Genomic DNA, 9359 nt, shown 5'->3' with positions numbered 1-9359 from the left:
CTTTAGCTTTTACACTTCACATAAAAAATAATAATAAAAAAAAATCTTATTTTGGTGCTTATGTCTCGTTTCCACCCCTTAAACTCCCCTTTCCCCTGCAGGCCTCCGAACAATCTCATTCAGCCGTGCCAGTGGACCTACAAACTCTTCCGAAGCTTCATCCGTTTCCGTTAGAAACTCTGAGATGCCAGATCCTTCGGGAAGTGACCATTCAATATGATCGTCGAAAGATTCGATTTGAAATAGGAATTTCATGGCAAGTCGTACTCTTTCTTCGAACTCCTCAGTTGGGCTCTCACTCAAACTTTTGAATATAGCAATCGGTAGTTGTCTTAAAATCCAATGCAACATCTCGACAAACAATTGCTCTATAGATGTATATAGATCTTCAAGCGTTGAGGGGGTTTCAGCAAGGATGTGATCAATAATGGCACGAAGAAGATACCCAACATTCCCAACATTCTCAACATTCATATGATTGAAAACCGCTGATTCCGTCAATTTTAAAAGGATCTCACGAGCACGATTCAGATCCAGATGCAAACTGGATTGACGTTGACGATACTCTTCAGGGAGCAAACCACTAAAGTCGCCATCTCTGCACAAATCTTTTGCATATGAAAACAATTCTTTTGCGTCCGACTCCGTTGGTGGCATTAGTGTTTGCTCAATGAAGAGAATGATTTCTTGGCCTTGTCTGAATGTGAGTACTAGAGATCCAAGAAGATTACCTGGTAAGGAAACTTGTGCAATTTTTACAAGGAGTACCATTGGAAGAATGGTAGGTAGTTCCATTCTTCGAAGAGTAAAAGGAATGTCCATTCTCAATATCATTCTATGAATAAAATCAGAGCGGTATGGGTATTTTCGAAAGAGTTGCAGTAGATTAGTAAGTGGCTCACTACAGCAAACCTCCCTTAATCTGATTATATCATCCACACTTTTTCGCACAATATACTCACTAACCAAAATTCTAACTTCATCATCGAGAGCCAAAATTCTAACTTCATCATCGTCTATGTACGAACCAAATAAGTAACGTACTCGCTCTATTGGGAACACCGTCAACAACGACACTATCAAGACGATTCGATTGAATAAAGATGCACAAAACTTGTATAATCTATAGACAGTCACCCCCTTTTTCAAGGTTCGATAATGAGGTGAATTATTCCAATATATTTGGAATTTCATGCGACTAAACAATGCTAGCCATCTAAAGACAATTGGGAAAGTTCCAACTATGACAGTCAGAATCTGGATGACAACTATTATTGGCATCGACCAGTCATAATCAGACATCCTAGAACAAAGCTTCACCCTCTTCAAAATGAGAGATCTTAGTAAAGCTTGTATTAAGATGACTAAACACAACAGGCAGATTGTGCCAACACTGGCAGACACCAGGTTTGTGCTTATTGTAAATTGTGGATCATAGCAATAAGCGCACAGGTAACATCCCCTCAATCGACCAAACATGCTTCTGCTCCCTTTTCTAAGAACCTTATTATAGTTCCCAGTGGTGAAGCTATTATCCTTTTTAATGGACGGATAAATCTGCCAAAACATTGAGAGCAACAGCACCATAAAGCACAAGACTATGATATGTTCTATGATGAACAGAACAATAACTCCAGTATGTATTTGTATACATATGTTTACGACTATGGATATGATGAAAATGCTCAATGCCATCAAATTTGAAAAAATATCAGCATCCCTGTTATTTCCAATAGAAGGCATCAGAAAACCCATACAAACACATATAAAGATAGTCCCACATAGTTTAGACAACTGATCCTGGGCACTCGGCATTGACGTTGTCAGATCGACGGGGAGTTTAGTTGCTATGGAAAGAAGAGTTAGAGAAACAGAATTGAGTGTGAATAGCTTGCAGGGTAGCCATCGCTTTTTAGCACGAATTCCAGCTACGACATCACAAAGCATCAATAGCATGCACACCAAAGAAGCTGCAGCTATGTATAAACCAATAACAGGCACAGGTGAAGAGAACTTAGAACCATCTACAGTTCCATTGATGCAACCATGGTTTGCCATTGTTTCTCTGTTGTCTCACAAGTTTTTTTTTCTTTTTCCTTTGTTTTTTAGATAAGCATTAGCCATGGCAAACACCGTTTCTTTTTTTAAGATTTTATCTATTGTGGGCTCCACACATCTTTCTGTTTTGTGCGTATAAAATGAAGAAATCTTTTTATTTGAGGTTATGGCTTGTTCCCACGAACGAGAGAAACAGAAAAAAGAATTAATATTCCATTGTAAGCATACCTGGAACTGAGGTAGGATCTTCTTCTCCTTTGAATATCACCCATCGTTTTTCCTTCACTAGTAAATCAAACAAAAAGTCAAACACTGTCGGTCATCTATTGTAATTTAAAATTAAGCCAGACAGAAGACGTATAGAATATGATACGGTTGAAAAAGTTACAATTTCAAGGAGACCACTTAGTCATGTGCAAAAGTAACAACGAGACTCATAATCACAGTAAGCCCCAAAGTTTTACTAATTTGCTAGAGTTCTGATCCATTTTTCTATCTTTTCTTGTATGGCACGAATGACCCAGATTGAAGCCTAAATGTGTTTTCTACAGTCTGCAGTGTAAAAATATACATACTTTTTGTTTTTTGATAGGTATAACTCTCCATTCTTTCAGCTACCAAACAACTTGTATTACATAATTATGAATCTTATACAATTCCTATTTCCTGGACACATATTGTGAAAGCTATAATGTCCATTTCCGGACTCAAAAGCTACGTAGATAGATTCAAAAGCTACGTAGATAGATAATAACTCAAAAGCCTAAAGTCCACTTAAATAAATAATATATGTATATATTGATAGCTAATGATTCATTGCATACTTTGTTTGAAGGATTTATATTTTTCTATTTTTTTTTTGAAGAGTTTTGACGAAGGGTTTTATTTATATTTTTAGGTTATTATTGTCCTAGATAACAATTCTTATCATCCTCACCTATATAAACTATATCAAAATATAACACAACAATCAAGGAATAGAACACGTACTCAAAACATACCATATGCTTAAGCAATAACCAAATTATATTCATTGTGCACAATGATTCTTCCATCTGCATAACACGTAATGATTAGAAGTTGATATTTACGAAATTACAAAAGTGGAAAATATGTAAGATAGCCTGAACCTATAAATCTACCAATGTGGTTGTTTGATCAATGTATGCCAATTAGAATACTTCAAGAGTCATAGGTGTAATTGATATTAAATTCAAATATTCAATTAATTATCGAAAAAAAAATATTAAAAAGAGACAGTATAGTGATATTCTAATCCCAACTCAATATGTTAATCTATAGTCGATACCAAAGAAAGTGAAGAATACTTAAGTAAATCTTGATTCCAAATTAGATGTAAATTGGAGATTAGGATTTTGTTGGCCGGGCATGCTACATTGATAGCTAACAATTCAATAACCGAAAGTCTACTTGAATATATGTACATTATTCGCTACTAAGTCAAAAGCCAATATTCAAAAGAAATTGAGCATTTGTATCCCTAAATGCATTTATCTAAAATCAGTAAGAACTTAAATGTTGTGTCCAACAGTCAAGTACGGTTACGTTCAATTTACCCATTAGAGGTTTAATATTGTAATGTTCAATTAAACCATTAAATCAGGTAATTTTCAATTATGGTACGGTGTTACCTTGTATTTTTAGTTTTTTTCATCTTAGAAAATACATATAATGTCTCCATAGAGAGGAACCTTAAGCCAAGACCCCAACCATAAAAAATAAAAATAGAGTAGCACCACGCACTTGACCAGCTAACAGTTACTTGTAAAGCTTATATCTTGGGTTAGGAATGGCAACCAATGGTATTCTTTTCTTTAAAACAATTCCAAACTTCTCTGATAAATCCAGCTTAGTCTCTTTTGGCAACTTCCAATTAAATGAGTGCAAGAGTGAAGCCAATACAGATATTAACATTCTTTCAGCTAAGGGAATCCCTGCACATATCCTTCTCCCATAACCAAATGGGAGATAATGAAAATCATTTCCCTTGTACTTACAACCTTTACTAACATCTAGGAATCTCTCAAGATCAAACACTAAGGGGTTCTCCCAAGCTTCGGGGTCTCTGTGCATTGCCCATACGTTAAAAAATACTCTTGCACCCTTAGGGACAATATAACCGCCAACTGCACACTGTTTACTTGGGCTATGAGGAACCAAAAGAGGCACTGCAGGATGCAACCTAAAAGTCCCCTTCAATACAACATCCAAGTAGTGTAACTTGGACAAATGAGAGTCTTCTACCACATTGTTCAGTCCTACAACTGCTTCTAGTTCTGCTTGGGCTTTCCTCATTATATCTGCATTTTGCATCATCTTTGTTATTGCCCACTCTAACGTGGTAGCTGTCGAGTCTGTAGCACCCACAACAATGTCTTGTGACACATTTTCAAGATACAAAAAATTATTAACATAACAATGAAAGATTTACAAAACAAAAGCAGTTGGTCCCACATTAGAAGGAATGGGACACAAAGCAAAACACTCAGGCCCACAGCTTTAGCTTCCAAGTTGACGACGATAATGATGATGAGGATCATATTCATGATAGGCTTCATCACCCCTTCTACTCTTTCTCCTCTTGTTCTTCTTCTTCACAAAGCTCATTCTCCAATTTGTTCTCCTCATGTGGGGCTCAATTCTCTCATGGAGACCAAAGAGATGTTGCCTATGATTGGCTTCAAGGTATATAGGCTTTAATTTGTTTGTCTATTTCATTTTTTTATTTTAGTTTAGAAAAATAAGAGCCCTTGGAAGTTGCTTCAGGACATACAAGAGATTTTTCGTTTTCTAAAAATCTTATGTTCATGCAGATGAATTGTTCCATGATGATGAAACAAGCTCACAAAGTTCCCACAACTCTGGAAAATACTCCAACTTGAACTATAATTCTAGCAGTGAACTGGACTTTGATCAGAGCCCCAAGCAAGAGACCATCATCATCAAAGTTGAAGGACTCATCAAAATAATTGTTGTGTCCCTTTATCTATCTCCTCCCCTTTTTCTCTCTCTTGTCTCCCTCCACTCTTCCTCAATCCCGCCTCCTTTTTCTTCTCTTTCCTCTTTTCTCTCTTTCTCCAATATTCATTATATATCCCCATCCCCCTCATCCTAGCCCTCCACCTGTCCCCTAATCCCAGGGTCTCCCTTTTCCCACATGTAGGGCAGCAGCAGCACACATATGGGTCCTTGGAGGTACCCAGTGCCAAGCGGGTTCACCGCATGTATTACCGCGGTTTCGCCATCCCTTGATCCTCTACTCCCTCCTTAGCCTTGCCCCCAGTCAATCCGTCGTCCACTCTCAGTGGTCACGGATCGTGCCACTACAAATGTCCCTTCTCGATTCCGCAAACCTTGTGGTGTTCGGGGATCGAGAAAACTTTATTTATGTACCTCCACCATCTTGTCCCACCGAATCTTCTGTTGATGTCACCATGGCACAGCTGTCAGCCCGCGTGCTCCTCACACATGCTCCAGTTAGGGACTCCTCGTTTCTCGCATTCCACGCGTCACCTTTCCCTTGGTTACTTTTGCGGTGCCTCGGTTTCTGTTGTGGGATTTTACCATTATACCCCTTATGGACTTCAAATCCCGCTCGTTTCCTCTCCTCTTCTTCATTCGTTTCCATCCTCTTCTCTCTCTCTTCTCGTCTGCCATTTTTATCCCCTTTCTCTAGCACTCCATACTCTCCAGCACTCCTCCACTGTACTACCGTTTCGTTGCTTTCTCCTCTCTCTCTCTCAGCGGGGCTATTTGTATCTCCTGTTGCTTAGCATGCGCGTCCCTCCAGGTTTGTTCCTTCTTTTCCTCTTTCATTTTCACTATTCTTGCATTTTTAATTTCTCCATATTTGAATATGTTCTCCTTTGCTTTCCTTGTGTCCATAATGTCTGAATCCCAGTCCGCGGATTCCTCCTCTATGATGTCAGACTCGGCGACCTCCCCACCTGCGAGAGAACCAGTCGTTGCCCCCTCCACCTCTGGTCGGTCCTCCTCTCTCCCACCGTCCCCACCGAGATCCCGTAGACCTAACTTGGAGGCGGTTAGGGTTGCTTACAACATTCCCGATGACGTGCTTCTAGAGCATGTCCCTGACGTCACACACTACCCCCACTTGGTCCCACATCGACCGGGGTATCTTGTATCCACGATCGGTCAAATCATAGCTGGCATGCGATTTTCCCTTTCCTTACTGGACGTCGAGGTGTGCAATCACTTCCACATTCCCCCCTGTCAAGGCATCAACAACTTTTGGAGGATTTTGTATGCCGCGAACCATTATAATCAATTTGAGGATCCCAAGATAACCTTCCGCGACATCATCCATCATTATTACATAAAAAAGAGTACCAAAGATGTGAGCGTGGGATACCATTCCTTCTGTGTGCACCCTAGGAAACAATCCTTCTTACTCCACATTACCATCTCAAACAAAGTCTGGCACCACTACCCCCAGTATGTTTCCGGGAACTTCTTGTCCGCGGATGTCCCCAGTGATGTGACTCTTTCTCATCTAGCCTTTATAACTAGCGGTGAGTGTCCTTAGCTATTTCCCTTTACTCGTGAAATGTACACACTATTAACTGACTCTCGATTCTCTTCTCTCTTGCACAGGTTGGAAGACTGATTCCAAGTCACACATTTACACAGGAATTACTTCGCCCATATTTCAACAACTTTGCGGCCTGGGGCCTACCCAATCGGAGGTGCTCGGTATTGACCCCAGCAACGGCATTCCCCTACTTTCCAACCCCGCCCTTCATACTCTCGGGAAATACTCTGCGCCCTTCTACCGTCCCCTACCTCCCAAAGAAAGGAAGCCTCGGTCCCCCCCCTCCCTCAAGAATATCTCCCACCCTCCAGGGCACATCCGTGAAACGCACTGGCCGCGGATTCACCTGCAAAACTTCCAAATCCCAAGCCCTTGCCCAAACCCTAGCTACTATAGCCCACAAGTCTCCGGCCAAACTCCCTTCTCATTCCAATAGAACTGCGACCCCTTCCGTCCAGTCCATTTCCAATTGGGAAGATCAGTACTTTTCCTCCGAAACTCCACCTACTGACATGGCTCCCCCCTCCATGGATATCTCCAAGATCAAGCTGTTTGACAGCGATTCGATGATGACATCACATAAATTATTCCACCCACGGTTGTCCTTGCACACTGGGACGCCTCTTCTCCAGCCGACAACTCTCCCATAGAACCTTTGCCCAAGTAGAGTCGGACTTCAGAGTCCGCGGAACCTCCCCCGACTACCTCTTTTACTCCCTTGGGGTGCCGCAGCGGTAAGGAGGTTGTCGCCCCCCACCCAAGGGCCTCTACTCAAGAACTCTTTCACCCCACTTTCAAGGTCCACAACCGGCAACTTACTACCGCGGACTCTACGTTCGAGAACCTTGCTGCCACCTCGGCCTTGTTCTATAGCGCCCATCTTCCTCGAGATCTTGCTTATGAGGAGGGGGGCTCGTTTGAGCAGCACCGCACCTCCTCGTATACTAATTGGGAAAAGGTACTTGTTCCCCACTCAATGATCCTTTTCATTGCATTCTCTATGGTCTTAACACCTCTTGACTTTCCAGGTGAATCTGGACATGTGTTTCATGGTCTGCGGCTTATTCTCCGCCCTGAACATGGTGGAGTCCCTGGAGAAGGAAGTTAGCGGCCCTGATGGGCTGCGGGCCTCTTGTGCCCGTTTAAAAACAGAGTTGGAGGCTGCAGCATTGTCCAAATTGCAAGTCGAAGATGAACTTAGGAATGTTGAAGCTGCCCACCAGAGGTACATGGATAGCGTCAATGACCGCCTAAACAAGCAGCGAGAAGCCCTCCTCCTTCAACACTAGGGCAATATGGAAGCTCTAGTCCGTACCCATGAGGACAGCATGGCTGCTCTTTACAGCAGCAAAAAGAGGACATAAAGCAACTCCAACTGTGCTTCAAGATTCAGGCTGATAAGCGGGTGGCCAAAAAGGTGAGCGAGGAACATGTCCGTCGACTCAAGAGGGTCGACTCCTCCCTGCAAAAAGCCCCTTTCCCCAGCCCAAGGAGTTGGTGACACCACGGTCCCACATGTGGTTGACCCCTCTTCTGCGGACCAGTTGGAGTTTACACCTCCGGTGGTTGTCGCGGCCCCCAGTGACGCTGATGTTGTAAAGACTGTCGCGGAACAAGAACCGCAAGTTTGATGTATTTTGCTTGGCCTGTGGGCTTGTACTTGAATATTTAGTCTTTTGAACCTTGGAACATCCCTGTATTACTTTGCTTCAGTGGGATCTTTTATAACAGTTAATTTTGTCCTTTCTCCTTTCCGGTGTGTGATGTCCTTCGTGTTGATTTTAATTGAAATTGCTCAACTCCCTTTGTATCTTTTCTGTCTCCTTTTAGTGGGCATTTAAGGTGCACTAACCACTCCCTCGACCGATTTGTGTCGGGCTCCCATGCTCTAGGCGATGCAACCTAGGATTTCCACCTATTCCTTCCGGATATGTTGCTTACTCCCGATCACCATATGAAACTCCGAATCGCGGAGGACTCCCCCCACTGCCTCTACTCAAGAATGGAGTCTGTTGAGGTGCAACTCAGTTTGGTTCGAACCTCGTGTCCACAGAGGGCACATATCCCCCGATGTCTCTAATCGGGTGGAGTGGATGCGTAGAGGGGCAAACTTCAGTTTTGCCCCTGGGTATGATTCGGACCTCATGTCCGCGGAGAGAAAGGCTCATCCCCTCATGTCCGGGAAAGGCTCATCCCCCGCTATCTCTAATCCGGAGTGGAGTCGGTTAAGGGGAACCTTCGGCTTGCCTGGGTATGATCGGACCTTATGTCCATGAAGAAGGGCTCATCCACCCTGTGCCTCTAATCAAGAGTGGAGTCAGTTGAGGGGCAACTCAGCTTCCCCCAGATATGATTCGGACCTTATGTCCGAAGGGCTCATCCACTATGGAAAGGGTCTCTCTAATCAAGAATGGAGTCCATTGAGGGGCAACTCAGCTTGCCCCCAGGTATGATTCGGACCTCATATCCGTGAAGGGCTCATCCCCTCCGCTGTCTCTATTCAGGAGTGGAGTCCATTGAGGGTCAACTCAGCTTGCCCCCAGGTATGATTCAGACCTCATGTCCACGGAGGGCTCCCCCCCTCCCCCCGCTATCTCTAATTAGGAGTGGAGTCCCTTGAGTAAGTTTTCCATTGTTGGTGGGATTCTTCTCCAACTCCAACTTCATCTCTACTCTCAATTCATGTGTAAGCGATGACACGCAAAGTCAGGATCTAAACCGGTAATGT

General features: G+C 42.9%; 1 pseudogene; it reads right to left on the bottom strand.

The window, feature by feature from the left end:
* Positions 1 to 3837: 3837 nt before the first annotated feature.
* On the bottom strand, positions 3838 to 4449 carry LOC147483631 (labd-13Z-ene-9,15,16-triol synthase, chloroplastic pseudogene; annotated as a pseudogene).
* Positions 4450 to 9359: the final 4910 nt, after the last annotated feature.

Source organism: Coptis chinensis, chromosome 8 (assembly GCF_015680905.1).
Source record: "Coptis chinensis isolate HL-2020 chromosome 8, ASM1568090v1, whole genome shotgun sequence".
In the NCBI taxonomy this organism is placed as follows: Eukaryota; Viridiplantae; Streptophyta; class Magnoliopsida; order Ranunculales; family Ranunculaceae; genus Coptis; species Coptis chinensis.
The sequence above is the reverse complement of the archived record's forward strand: the minus strand, read 5'-3'. Positions and strand labels throughout refer to the sequence as shown.